The following is a 15,772-nucleotide window of genomic DNA, read 5'->3' on the forward strand; positions in this document are numbered from 1 at the left end:
TTCTTTCCCTCCGTTTTCTCTGTCTTCTCGGTGTCTTGCTCCACTACACTGTTCCCTAACAATGTCTCTTTTTGTTTTCACAGGGATGGTTGAGATCTCGGAGTTGCCGCGCCGCTGGCGAAGACCACAGTGAGTTATTGATCCGCGGAGCGCTGCGCTGTTTATTGGTGCTAATTGCTGACCTGTGTTCTCTTCTCCTCTTTGTACAGGTTGCAGTGATGTTCCGGAGTGATGAGCGATCGAAGCGCTGCTTGCCCAGGTAAGTGCTTTGTTAATGCTAACCTTGTTCCTTCTCCCTTGCAGGTTGCGGTGAAACCCGGAGATGGGCGAGGTAAGAGAAGCACAGGATGGATTCAATGCCGATTACTTCACAGGTAAGTGTTCTTGCTTGCTAATGCTGTCCTTGTTCTTCCAGGTTATTAATGGAATCCAGATCTAGGGCTTCAGGATCGGTCCGCCGGAGAAGCAGATGAGCAGGAGCTGGACACGGTGAGCGTTACGCTGCAGGAGTGCAGAATAACTCAAAGTGTTTTCTGCTGTTTGGGTGTGGTCAAATACCCCAGGTAAAGTAGTTCCAGGCCAAGTAGTTCCAGGCCCAGCCACTCCCAAAACACTAGACCGCATGGCTTGGTTCTAAAGAACTGAGCTTTGTAATAGGCCTCCATGTTGTATTAATGTCCAAAACTGGTATTGCTTTATTCCCGATAATGAGCCTGGCACCAAAAGTGCCAGGATTGACTCCATGTATGTTTCTGATGGAGTTTTAAGGCCCTTGGGGCCAGTGTGAAGGGCTTTAGCCCCACTGCTGCCAGGGGCTGTTATACCTGAGGGGGTCAGAGGCATGGATCGTGACAGCAGGCTCTGCGGGTGGAGGGTTCTGGTTACCTCAAATGTTCGCAATGCTTCTCATGTGTATGTTTTTTTTTATTTATGATGTCTGGGGAAGCTCTGAACCGAATTGTGTCCCTGAATGTCAAGGGCCTGAATTCCCAGAAAAAGAGGTCTCTATTGTGATGGGAATTTTGACAGACAACTGTGGGCATATTATTTGTTCAGGAAACCAGATTCAAACACAGTGAAGCATATAATATTAAGGGCAATGGAGTTGGTACAGTTGTTTGGTCATCAGGTTTGGAACGAAAGGGAGGTGTGGGGATATTGATTAGAAGATCAGTGGGCTTGAAGATTGTGCATTCAAAGAAAGGGATGAGAGGCTGCTTCTTGGTGGTCCAGGGAAGTTGAACGATATTGAAGTTACTTTGTGTTCATGTTATGCCCCCAACCAACAACAGATGTCATTTTGCGAGCAATCCTTCTCCTTGCTGGAGGGGTGCAGTAGGGGGATGGTGATCTGCGGGGGACCTTAATACCTTTCCAGACCCTTCAAAAGATTGGTACTGGTATTGGTAATTTAGACGACGAAAACAATCAGAGCTTGTCCAGGAGAAACTAGCCTGCAGACAATCTATAAAAGGCAATGGGTAGATCCAAGCAAGGACCGACAGTAAGATGCCCTAGATCTGAGGGGGCTAGTAATTACACCCCCAAGCGGGTCTTTGCGGACCGCCTTGTAAAAGAGGTTAATACCAAGTCTGAAAGAAGGAAAGAAGAAGGGCTGAGAAGTAATTATTTATGATGCCTAGACGGTTAATTGATAACAAGGACATCCTTATTTTAAACAGGACAGTGATTGACCTGTTCCATTTCATTCCAAATTTACGTCAAATACAATCAGACGCCGTGGCAGTGATAGAATTTATAAGAGAGGACAGACTGGACCTGGTGTATTTGCACCTATATTCTACAATGGTATAACAAGCCATATTTGATTCAACTGACAGCCTATTGAGGCTGGGACTTGACATGACAGAGGTGGAAGAGGTCCCTGGGGAGGAAGTGACTAGGAAACCAAATGATTCACACTTTGGATGACCAAACGGCACACAAAGGGCGATAATGGAAAAGAGTGAGATTTAAGGACCAGTAGAGGGAAGGGCCCCGCATCTGAAGGCAAACAGCCACACTGGGAACCCCACGACATCTCAGTTCCTTGGGGCCTGGCCATGACGGTAGGTTGTGTAGTACCATATTAAAATAGAAGAAGAGTGGAATATTCAAAAGGGAAGAACTTCCCTAGGCTTGATGATTGCCGTAAAAAAACGGTTTTGGCATTGAAGTAAAAGCTACAGAAAATGTAAACCCGTAATTCCAAACAGCAGTGTTACAAGGGGATAAAACATCTATTTTCGGAGGCAAGATAATCTAACACTGATAAATGTATACTGGAACCTGGCTGTAACGGGGGCCCTGGATTTTATTAAGTCGGTGGCTGAAAATATTGACAGAGCTCACATGGAGGAAAGAACTGGATCACTGATAATCTGTGGTAACTTGAATGCCTCATGCCTTAACAGCAAGGAAGTCGTGAGAAGAACATGATCCATTTCCATTAAGCCATCTGTGCGGAGGGGCCTGGTGTTGATCAAGCATATGGACTCAAGGGACTTGCATATCATAAATGGTCATTTTGACGCTGATAAACCCTGTCCGACAAAGTGGTCATGCGGCACTCAGGATTCCCGTGTACCCTAACGTAGCAATGCCTGGTCTGGGCGACGTAGATGCAACGGATGTTTTTCACAGTGTGAAGGAAGAACTGCATCGCCAACGCCTGCAACATATGGAAGAATATAACAAGCTGATTAAAGTGTGCTTTATACTTCCCTGACTCAGGAACGCACGTAGATCACTTGTGTGACGTGAACTCCCAGGGCCCGACAGGGAAGGCCTGCACGCCCCTCACAACTTTTTTTTACTGTTGATTATTATGGTGATAGGCTGAAGTTGGTGAGGTGCGCCACTTATATTTCTTTTTGGAACAAATAGCTTGGCGAGCAGAGAGTGTTTCAAGTCAAGGCCCATGACTATGGCCAGTCCAGGCCCAATTAAGATAAAATGGGCGGCGTGGAAAAAGGGCTTCCTGCATTATGTTAAAGCAGCTTGTGGGAACAGTATATCGGCTGAACGCAAGGTCTCCATGTTAATTCACTTTATTGGGTACGAAGGACAAATGGCCTCATTACACGGACGGCGGTAACCATGGTGCTATTAGCACTGTGGTTGCCGCCAGTATTTTACCGAGTCCGCCATGGTGAATGGCGGAATTACCGCCCTATTCCAAGGTGTGTGGGGGCGGTAATTCCCCATTTCACCATGGCACTTCCCCATTCCCATTTTTGCCCCCATAGGGCTCAAACGGAATGGGGAAGGTGGTAATTACGGTACCGCAAATTGCGGTACCGTAATTACTTCCAAGGTCCCTTTGTGGGTCCCGTCCTTAATGGCTGGCAAAACCAGCCATTAAGGTAGGGTCCCACAAAGGGACCTCGTAGTAAGGCGGTAAGGGTTTACCGGCACTGGTATCCTTACCGGTACCGGTAAACCCTTACCGCCATCCGTGTAATGAGGCCCAAAGATTTCTGACACATTGCCTGACCTTATGGAGTTAGATCTTGAAAGTAATATGAATGAATTTGATATTGCTTTATTGAAGTTGGATCACCATTTTGATGTACGTGTCAGTACTGTAGTGGAACGATATCATGTTGGTATGAGGGAACAACATGAAGGGGAGAGTGTTGAAGAATATGTTACGGCTTTATGCCATCTTTCTTTAAATTGCAAATTTGGGGACAAGTTGTATGAGCACATCCGGGACCAATTCATGTTACACTGTTCCAATGATAAGATCTGTGAATACATTTGGTTAAAAGATGAGCCTGGGTTGGAGGAGGTGATTGTGATGGCTAAGACAGTGGAACATACATTGAAATGTGTGGCAAAATTGTCACACAAAGAGATCAAAACATCCACAAATGAAGTATTGAGGGTGGGTGAACAAAAGAAGGAATATCACAAAGGTATTAAAAGAAAGGGAAGGATAGAGGATTTAAAGGTCCCAAGATGGGAAGTGAAAGAGGTATGGATGTGAAGAGAAGTAAAAGAGAGGATAAACTATGTTTCCGGTGTGTGAGCTATAAACACTTTGCAAATTAGCCGATATGTCCAGGAAGGAAAGCATTGTGCAACACGTGTAAAAGGTGGGGGCATTTTGAAAATTTCTGTAAAAACTATGCCATAGGAGATGGCAAGAAAGTGCTATATATAGGGGAGGAAAAACGGCAGTCCTCGGGTGAGGAGGAGGATGAAAATGTTGAGGTGGTCACTGTAAATATGGTGAAATGTGATGATGATGAAGGCTGTGAGAGTGCTTTTGCTGATATTAGTGTAAATGGCAAAAAGGTTTGCATGATGGCTGACTCAGGTACTAAGCTGACCCTCATGTCATGCGGGGTCTATGAGAATGTAGTCGGTGGGAAGGTAGATGAGTTGATGCCGTCTGATAAGAAGTCTGGTGGGTACAATTGTGGCAGAATTTATGTAATTGGATATTTCATTGCCACATTTAAATTTAAGGGGAGAGAAACTCAAGGCAAGGCATATGTGACTAAGAATGGGAAGACCCTTCTTGGGTGGAGGGAACAGAGGGGATTGCGGATAAGGCTAGACCCTAACACTGATGAACAGGTTCTCAAAGTAGGTGAGAAGTGTGATGTAGTAAAATGTTTCCCAGACGTGTTTTCCAAAAAAGTAGGGTGCGTTAAAGGGATGGTGCATAAGATTGCAATGAGAGACGGGAGTAAAACTGTGAGTGCCAAGCTCTGCCCCATTCCCCTTGCACTCTGGAATGGGGTGCATGAGAGATTGAGGAATGCAGGGATCATAGAACCTGCAAAGGGAGTTGAATGGATATCACCGTTGGTTGTAGTTAAGAAAGCCAATGGTGAATTGAGAGTCTGTGTTGACTTGAGAGAGGTGAATAAATGTGTAGTAGCAGTGAGGCATCCCCTGCCTAATATGCCAGAAATGCTGAGCATGATTGGAAGGGCTAAGTACTTTACTAAACTCGACATGGCCAGTGCGTACCATCAAATACAGCTTGATCAGGAGTCAAAGAAACTCACAGCGTTTATAACGCATAATGGTGTGTATCAATAGGATGCCCTTTGGGTTAATTGCGTCATCGTCTGTGTTCCAGAAGGTGATGGTCAAGTTGTTGGGAGGAATGGATAATGTATGTGTCACAGTCCATACCCCCAAACATCAGGTACAGACCACCCTGCCCAAGGCGTTGGGTCCCATGGGGGCCTTGAAGGCCCCAAGGAATCTTGCAGGGGCTTCCTGGACTCGGTCCTGGCGCCGTTGGCGCCAGGCTCATACTGCCATTACCAACATGGCACGTTTCAGACCCAGAGAGGGTCACGTGCGAACAAATATGAGGCAGGGTGAAGGGATTATTTGCTGTGGGACTATTTGCTTGGGTGTGGTTGCTGGAACTATTTTACCTGAGAATGACTTTCAGAAGACCATATAAGCCACACCCTTCATACAGAACACGCTTCGCGTTTTTCTGCACTCCTGCAGCGTAACGCTCACCATGTCTGCAGCTCCAGGCCAGCCATCAGCCACGCCCGTCCAGTTGTCTCGAGTTACCTGCAAAGAAGAGTGAGAAAGAAGAGCAGAACAAGATACTTACCAGTCTCTTCATCGCGGCTACTCGGGAGTCCACGCTTCTTCAGAATTGAAAAGGAAAGAACATCAGATTAGCCTTGCAAACCACACGCTCTTCATCACAGTTCAGCGTCGCACTAATGTTTAACAGCGAACCATCGGAACGTCATCACTCGTTCTCCGCTTCATCTTCCGATCGCCGCTCCAGGACTGCCGCATCTTTAAAACAGAAAGAAGACATCAGGTTAGCAGAGCAGTGGGAAGGCCTCATTCTGACTTATAATCCTGTACGAGGCAGCTCTCACCTGAAGGCAGCAATCCTCACGGGCTCACAATTCTTCCTCATGCAGCCTTTGTTCAGGAGATTCTGCACCTGCAGAATATAAAAGCAGCAGGTTAGTTGTGCAGAAAAAGAGTATCGGGCGGAAAGACTTTTGCATAGCACTGGCGCAAATCTTACCTTGGGAAGCCAGCTACCAAGAACCTCGCTCCATCGTATGCACGAAGAGGGAATCTGTAAAGAAAGGTAGAGAGTGAACTTTTGCAACTTGAACTCTTAGCTATCCATATCTTTGGAATAAGACTTACCATAGAGTCACAGTTGTCTGGAACTTTCAATAGGATCAGTGAAGTAACTAGATCCTAGAACTACGACGCACCCCTGTGAACAGTGGCAGGATGGAGAGCCCGCTATTCGTAACTCAAACGTGAGATATAGCGGGGGGTGCAAGAGGAGGCTACGAAAGGCGGGAGTCGCCCTCATCCACATGGTTGGGTAACCTGTGATTTACCTTTCTACGCAAGCCTGCTTTCGTATCGCAGGGGAGTACAAGACACCACTTACCACCAGATCATCCAGCTCCCTTCAGCGCCCCTGTGGAGATCAGGTGAGCGTAACAGAATGCAAAGCCTACACACAAACCTCTACCTGGGCGCCATGGAAACCTCAGAGACAGGCCAATTAGCCCAGCTTTTAGGTGAACTCAGAGAAGAGGTGCACTCGGCTAGACAAGAGACTAACGCTTTACAAAGAGAACTGATTGTGGCGAAAGAGCGCACCGATGATTTAGCCAGGCAACTACTCCAGGCTCAGGCTGGCCACACACCATTGCTTCAGTCCCAACCCAGTCCAGTAATCCAGTGCAAGTGCTCCTTCCAGGAGCCATACCTTTGGCTCCACCAGAACGCTTTGTGGGTGATCCTAAGCGGTTTGCGGTTTTTATGAACCAGTGCCATCTACACTTCCTATGCAGACCAGAGGCCTTTCCGAATGACCAAGCTAAGGTGGCCTTTATTCTTTCATAACTCAGTGGAATGCAGCGGATTGGTCCATACCGCTAGTGTATCAAGACGAACCCCTTCTTCGAGACTTTCAGGGGTTTCAGTAGAATATGGAGAAGTTGTTTGCTCGGCACTCCCAAGGTCAAGCCTTGGATAACGAACTGCTCTCTCTTCGTCAAGGGAACCAAGACCTGTTAACTTATATTGTGACCTTTAACAGACTAGTGGTGGAAACCAGTTGGCCGGAGGAAAAAAGGGTCAAGTCATTTCATCGTGGGTTGAGAGGTGAGCTAAAAGATGTCTTGGCTCAAGTGGTCAACCCACCTCAAGATTGTTCGGAATACATTGACCTAGTGGTACAACTAGATCATAGACTACAGAACCGGAAAGCTGATCGAACTAGATTTGAGAGTCAAGTGTTTTTGTGTCCTAAAGATACCACCGCCAAGACTACAGACACTTCGGAACCCATGCAAATCGGAGGTGTGCGAGGACCGCTATCTAAGTCCGAAAGGGATAAGAGAAGACAACAACAATTGTGCCTATATTGCGGCACGGCAGGCCATTTCCTCCGAGACTGTCCAGTGAAACCACCCAAGAAAGCAGTCTGGGTTGCTGACAAGGTTAGCACTGAACCTGAGTCGGAAAACTACCCTGCCCGGCAAGCGTAGAGGTCTGCTTGTCGAGCGAGAAGAAGGGTACCCAGACTTCACATCTAGCCTTGCCAATCATCCTCATCAGTCACCAGCACCCGTCTCGTATGCACGCGGTCAGAGCTTACATCGACAGTGGAGCTATAGGTAACTATATGGATCAGGAATTGGCCTCAAGGATAAGTCTATCTGTTTGCCCAAAGGCAACAACTGATCTGGTCACCACCGTCAACGGAACAGAGATCTCTTCTGGTCCTTTAACGCACTCGACGAGGGAGATGACACTGTTGTGCCAAGACGGACATCGAGAAACCATTGTGTTTGACTTAATTAAGGCCCCCCAATTTCAAGTGATCCTGGGTATGCCGTGGTTAGAAACACATAATCCTTGTATAGACTGGCTAGAGAAGAGGTTGACCTTCGCAAATTGTGCTCACGCCTGCTACCCAGAAGAATCCAAGGCAATTGCAACAGTCACAAGTTCGACAAACCGACTACCTCAGGAATACCAGGACTTTCAGGATGTCTTTCAGAAGGACCAAGCCAACACCTTACCACCCCATAGACCATATGATTGCCAGATCAACTTAATACCTGGAGCTCAGATCCCATGCAGTAGGATCTACGCACTCACAGAACCTGAAAATCTTCACCTAAAACAATATCTGGACCAGTACCTGGCTAACGGCTTCATTCGTCCATCCAAATCTCCAGCGGCTTTGCCCTTATTCTTCGTCCCCGAAAAAGGAAGGAGATCTAAGGACTAGTATAGACTACCGCGCATTAAACCAGGTGACAATTAAAAAACAATATCCCCTGCCTCTAATCCCGGAACTGCTGGACCAAGTAAAAGAAGCTCAAATTTACACTAAGTTGGATCTTAGAGGGGCGTACCATCTCGTAAGAGTAAAAAAGGGGGACGAATGGAAGACCGCCTTCCGCACTAAGTATGGGCTCTTCGAATATCAAGTGATGCCCTTTGGGCTTTGTAATGCCTGAGCTGCCTTTCATTATTTTATGAACGATGTCCTTCGAGAGCTGATCGATGTTTGTGTCGTCGTATATATTGACAATATCCTAGTGTACTCAGCTTCTAAGCAGGATCATGTGAAACATGTCCACGCCGTACTTGAAAAACTCCGGCAACATAAGTTGTATGCTAAATTGGAAAAATGTTTCTTCCACGTTACAGAGGTCGAGTTTCTTGGTTTCGTTCTAACTCCATGTGGTGTTTGTACGGACTCAACTCTCTCCAACTTCAATAAAAGGAGTTCAGAGTATGCTTGGATTTGCAAACTTCTATCGCAGATTCATCCCCGGCTTTTCACAATTGGTGCATCCCATCACATCCTTATTACAAAAGAACAAACGCTTCCATTGGTCGGACGAAGCGGAAAAGGCCTGCCAAGACTTAAAAGGAAAATTCACCTCAGCTCCAGTCCTAAAACACCCTTGCCCAGATCTCCCATACGTAGTAGAAACTGATGCTTCTAGTTTGGCGATGGGAGCAGTTTTTTCCCAGAAAGATCCAGAGACAGGTCAACTTCCCCCAGTGGCCTTTGGTCGCGGAAATTTACAGCATCAGAACTGAACTATGCCGTAACCGATAAAGAGCTGCTGGCCATCAAGGCAGCATTCAAGGCTTGGCGGCATTATCTCCTAGGGGCCAGACACACCATTACTGTGATTACAGATCACCGTAATTTACAATACCTAAAGTCGGCCAATGCTCAGTCTTCTCGCCAGCTCCGATGGGCACTATTTTTTGCAGAATACGATTTTGTGATCACTTACCGACCTGGTTGCCGAAACGGCAACGCTGATGCGCTGTCTCGCATAGGGATGGAAGAAGCATATTCAAATCCGGATCCGGTACCCATCACCCCAGGAGGGAGAATCCTTGGAATCACTACCACATTGACCCTGGACGACATCCACAAGGAAATTCCACGCCTCCTCGATTCCAAGGCCTTACAAGATTGGTCGACCAAAAGTGAACACCATTCAGTTGTCAATCATTTACCTTATTTCCAAGGACGTCTCTACTTGCCTAGTAAGGAGCTTCAAAACCAGGTCATCTCAAATTATCATGAGTCATTGGTAGAAGGTCACCCTGGAATTACAAAAACCGAAGCCAAGATCAAGAGACATTTTTGGTGGCCGACATGGCCTAAGGATATCAAACAATTTGTGCTTTCTTGCGGCATTTGTGCTCAGAACAAGGCCCACAAAAAGAAACCACACAGTCTACTTCAGCCTCTAGATGTACCACCTACACCCTGGCATACGTTGTCTATTGATTTCATCACGGATCTGCCCCCCTGTAATGGTTTCCACACCGTATTGGTGGTGGTGGACCGGTTTTCTAAAATGCGCCATTTCATTCTGTTAAAAAAAATTCATTCTGCGAAAGAATTCCTAGAACAAATTGTTCGGATACATGGATTCCCCTCTGTCTTAGTCTCATATCGGGGCAGTCAGTTTATCTCTCAATTTTGGAGAAAATGTTGTCAGTTGGCTCAGATTGACATAAGACTTTCGACCAGCCACCATCCCCAAACAGACGGTTAAACCGAAAGAACCAACCAAACTCTGGAACAATACCTAAGGTGCATGTTACATCAAACTGAAAGCAATTGGAAAGACATCTTATGGATTACTGAGTATGCCTACAATAACTCTTTGCATTCCAGCACGGGGAAACTCCATCCTATACAATTTATGGAATGCATCCACGAACCTCAGAACTCGACCGACCTCAACATTTAGAAATGCCTGCTGTGAGCAGTCTATATGCAACCATCACCCAAGCTTTCAAAAGAGCAACAGAACATCTGAGGCAAGCTTAGGAGAGGTTCAGGAAATTTGCAGATCAACATAGGAGTGAAGCTCCGAAATACCAGATTGGAGATGAGGTTTGGTTAGCCTCCAGACATATACCACTAAAAGGAACCCACACATTTAACCCCAGGTATTTGGGACCATACACCATCAAGGCCATCATCAACCCTGTGGCAGTAAATTGGAGTTACCCCCGAACATGCGAGTCCATCCCGTATTTCACGTCTCCCTGTTGAAACCAGTACAACTAGGAACTCGGATAACGAAACCGCCAAAACCTGTTTTGGTAAATGGGGAACCAGAATTTGAGGTCAAAGACATTATAGACTCAAAGTGGGTCAGATCAAAACTTTACTACCTAGTTGATTGGAAAGGCTATGGTCCCCAAGAAAGGTCATGTGAACCATGTGACTTTGTTCATGCACCACGCCTAGTGAACCGTTTCCTACGAAACCACCCAACCAAACCCGGACCAGTGGGACAAAACCCCTTGGGAGGGGCCTTGGGGGGGGAATGCTGTCACGGTCCATACCCCCAAAACATCAGGTACAGACCACCCTGCCCAAGGCATTGGGTCCCATGGGGGCCTTGAAGGCCCCAAGGAATCTTGCAGGGGCTTCCTGGACTCGGTCCTGGCGCTGTTGGCGCCAGGCTCATACTGCCATCACCAACATGGCACGTTTCAGACCCAGAGAGGCACGTGCGAACCAATATCAGGCAGGGTGAAGTGATTATTTGCTGTGGGACTATTTGCTTGGGTGTAGTTGCTGGAAATACTTTACCTGAGAACTACTTTCAGAAGACTATATAAGCCACACCCTTCATACAGAAAACACTTCGCGTTATTCTGCACTCCTGCAGCGTAACGCTCACCGTGTCTGTAGCTCCAGGCCAGCCATCAGCCACGCCCGTCCAGTTGTCTCGAGTTACCTGCAAAGAAGAGTGAGAAATTAGAGCAGAACAAGATACTTGCCAGTTTCTTCATCGCGGCCGCTCGGGAGTCCACGCTTCTTCACAACTGAAAAGGAAAGAACATCAGATTAGCCTTGCAGACCACACGCTCTTCATCGCAGTTCAGTGCTGCACTAATAGTTACCAGCGAACCATCGGAACGTCATCACTCGATCTCCGCTTCATCTTCCGATCGTCGCTCCGGGACTGCCGCATCTGTAAAACAGAAAGAACACATCAGGTTAGCAGAGCAGTGAGAAGGCCTCATTCTGATTTATAATCCTGCACGAGGCAGCTCTCACCTGAAGGTAGCAATCCTCACGGGCTCACAATTCTTCATCACGCAGCCTTTGTTCAGGAGATTCCGCACCTGCAGAATATAAAAGCAGCAGGTTAGTTGAGCAGAAAAACAGTATCGGGTGGAAAGACTTTTGCATGGCACTGGTGCAAATCTTACCTTGGGAAGCCAGCTACCAAGAACCTCGCTCCATCGTATGCACGAAGAGGGAATCTGTAAAGAAAGGTACAGAGTGAACTTTTGCAACTTGAACTCTTAGCTATCCATATCTTTGGAATAAGACTTACCATAGAGTCACAGTTGTCTGGAACTTTCAATAGGATCAGTGAAGTAACTAGATCCTAGAACTACGATGCACCCCTGCGGACAGTGGCAGGACGGAGAGCCCGCTATTCGTAACTCAAAGGTGAGATATAGCGGTGGGGGTGCAAGAGGACGCCACGGGAGGTGGGAGTCGCCCTCATCCACATGGTTGGGTAACCTGTGATTTACCTTTCTAGGCAAGCCTGCTTTCGTATCGGAGGGGAGTACAAGACACCACTCACCACCAGATCATCCAGCTCCGTTCGGCGCCCCTGTGGAGATCAGGTGAGCGTAACAATATGGAGCTTTCAGGATGACATATTAGTTTGTGGAGAGAGTGAGTACATGCTTGAGAGGAATGTACGGAAGGTAGTGAGTGTGTTTAGTAAGAAGGGGATCATGCTAAGGGCAGAGAAATGTACCTTTGGAAGTAGGACATGAACTTTCGGAGGAAGGTCTGCGGCCAAAGAGGGATTTGGTAGAGGGAATAAAGAAGATAAGATCGCCCAGGGATAAGGCCGAATTGAGATAATTTCTGGGCATGAATGGGTTTTATCACAGGTTTGTTGATAATTTTGCGGATGGGTTGACAAAATGAGAAATCTTTTGAAGAAGGGTGTGGAGTTTGTGAGGGACAGCGGATGTGAAGTAGAATTTCAAGAGATGAAGAGAAGAATTGATATGGCAAAAGTTTTAGCTATGTTTGATACAAAAAAGAGGTGTACCATTTCGGTTGATGCGAGTGAGCCGGGAATTGGTGCTGTATTATCCCAGGTTGGAGTGGATGGCAGAGAGGCGGTAGTGACTCATGCATCGAGGATGCTGAAGGGTGTTCAGAGAAATGACTCAGTGTTGGAAAAAGAGGTTTTGGTGTGCCATTGGGGGATTGAAAAATTCTGGAATTTTGTGTGGGGGTCAGAATGTACTTTACGGATGCTCAAAGTTATATTCGAGAAAAAAGGTTTGTATAAGGTATCCAGGAGAGTCGCTTGCTGGGTGGCAAGGTTGCAAGGCCACAAATTTGAGATTGAGGTGATCTCAGGGAAGGAGAATGTGAGCTCGGATCATGTATCTAGATTGTGGGATGAGAATTTCAAAGGGAGCCAGGATGTGTCTGAAGATAATCCCACAGATATTGTATATGTTTCCCATGATGGATTGAGTACTCGGGCAGAGTGGGAGAGTGCTTTGAGTTCGCAAGAAATGTGGAGACGCATTTTGGGATTTGTTCGGCAAGGTCGGCCTGAAAAGAGGCTCTTCAATGGGGAGAAGAGAGCAATGTGGGAGTTGATATCAGAGTTAAGTGTAAGGAATTACATTTTATATCGATGGGACCGAGTTGTGGTTCCAGGAAGTTTATGCAGAACGTTGATTGATATTAGACACCAGGGTCATATTGGGATTTTTAAAATTAAAGAACTTCTCAATGGGAGATGACTGGTGGCTGGGTTTCGACCGAGATATAGAGAGGGTAATTGTATTGTTTATTGTTTGTTTATTATTTGTATTGCGCACCAGACTCACGGGTATCAGGGTACAAAGCATGTAAAATAATTCAAAGCTTAGTTACAAGACAAATTATAGGACTAACCAATTAAACACAAAAAGAGGAATATGGTACAAGAGTGAGAGTAGCATAGGGAGATATAATATACAGAAGCGTGCAAGTATAACATAGTAACAAGAGTAGCATGAAGAGAAAAACTGTACAGTTTAAGGGCAGGTATTTACAGTCAATATTTACAGTCATAGGATCATGCATTGAGTGTGAGGTATCTGAGAAGAGTGTTGTGGCCAAAAGCCAACTGATAATTAAGGTGGATGCACCGGTGGGTGTATGGAATGATTTAGCAATGGATATCACTGGTCCAATGGAACTGGGAAGTGGGCTTGGAAGGTTTATTGTGGTGGTGATTGATTTATGTTCCAGGTGGATGGAGTTTAAAATCGTGAGGGATGTGGCATCTCAGTGTATAATTGAATTTCTATAAAGTATTTTTTTTTTAAGGGAAGGTTTACCCAGGTCCATCTTGACCGACAATGGCAGACTGTTTGTTGGTGGATTATTTCAGGATTATCTGAGGATGTGTGGGATAAAGTATAAGAGAACTGCTTTGTATCAACCTCAGAATAATGGCATGGTGGAAAGGGTGAACCGTTAGTTCATGGATGCAGTGCGAATGAGTGGCGCAATGGGTAAAGATAAGAAAATTGCGGTCAGGGAACGGCTGTATGCATTGCGCCTGGCACCTCATGCAGAGACTGGAATTAGCGCGTTTGAGTTGATATGCAGCAGAAAACCCAATACGTTGGTATCGCCGCCATTGTTGGGTAGAGCTAGAGAATTTGACTGTGTGGTGGAAGAAGTAAGAAGAAGAATGGATGAGAGGAGGGATGGTTGGGTGAGAAGATTGAATGAGAAAGGTCCGAGGAGGGCATGTGAGATTGAAGTTGGAGATTGGGTATGAGTCAAAAAAGGAGTTATCAGGAGGAAAGGTGATTTAATGTATTTAGAGCCGTTACGGGTGTCGCAGGTGTTGAAAGGTGCGGTAAGAGTACAAAGTGGGCAGGTTTGGAACTTGTCTAGGATTGCCAAGGTGATTGTAAGGTCTGATCGGGGGAATGGAGAGGGATGATAATGATGTGCTATAATTTGTTTGATAACATTGTTGTGTTATGATTTATGTGTGCATTGGGTTTTCTCCATCAATGTGCATGTCACAGGAACGTTTGATTAGATTGTAAATAAGTTCAATTTCATCTTTGCAGTGTGTAGGTTTAACAACACTGTGAAGGTGATGTGCATGTTTGTTATATTAGTTTTGTGGTTAGTAAAGTGAGAGGTGTGTTGTGTATTATACTTCAGCAGGAGGGGTGGAGGCTAGTGGAATGTTATGATGGAACATGGTGTCAAGGTTCTGTAAGGGAATGTGCCTGATCTGGAGAAGGGCAGTTGGAGGGAGAGCTGCCAGAGGATGGTTGGGGGTCTTTATGCTTACATTGTAACTTGGTAATAAAGCCTAACAGTTACTTATTCTGGTGTGGCGGCTCATCATTACAATGCTTTATGTATTCTAATATTTAGCTGGTTTCCTTGTGGGATGGGTGGGAGGGAGGAAGGGGGAGGCAGGGGTCGAGGGAGGGAAACATTTAGAAAAGTAATTATTCAGACAAGCCTTAGCGATTTTGCCATGTTTTTACTCTAGGTCCCCGCTCTGGGGCTGGTCCGTTTTTGTTTTTCGGTTTTACTGTGTAGATTTGGGCTGACACTGCATTAATGGGGATACATAGTGAGTTTTTGTATGCGATTGTATTAGTCTTATAAATATTTGTGTTCTTTGAGGCAGTGTGGCCAGACGTTGTGTCCAGTCTGAGAGTTGTGAAAATAGTGTTATCTTTTATTCGTCTTCCGAATACAAATTTTGAATACAAAAAGAAGAAAAAACGCCCTCGCTGCTTCATTCTCAACAGCAGACTGGAAGTGTCAGGATTGCCATGGAAGTGGAAGACGGGGCTTTTCTGGGAGCCCCACTTCCTTTTCCATGGCATGAACAGGAAGCCAAGCTGTGCGACCTAGGCAGTGGAGCCTTGTTAAAGAGAGGGGAGTGGAGGGTGTTGAGGGCCTTGAGATGGGGCCGGAAGGCAGGGGAGGAGAGAGTGGAGGGCTCCGAACCCGGGCTCGCATTGTTAGATTCAGCTTGGTTTATGAGCAACCTGATTAGCTGACGGCAGTAGTCTATCTGTATGAAAAGAAAAGAACTATGTTCTATGCTGGCCTGCCCAACTCCCCACAAAACCCATTGCGATGCCCGCTCCCCGGCACACTACAAACCCACAAGCAAATGCACCTGCTGTTTAAGGGAACATTCAGTGC

This window comes from Ambystoma mexicanum, chromosome 1p (assembly GCF_040938575.1).
Source record: "Ambystoma mexicanum isolate Mex_15411 chromosome 1p, UKY_AmexF1_1, whole genome shotgun sequence".
In the NCBI taxonomy this organism is placed as follows: domain Eukaryota; kingdom Metazoa; phylum Chordata; class Amphibia; order Caudata; family Ambystomatidae; genus Ambystoma; species Ambystoma mexicanum.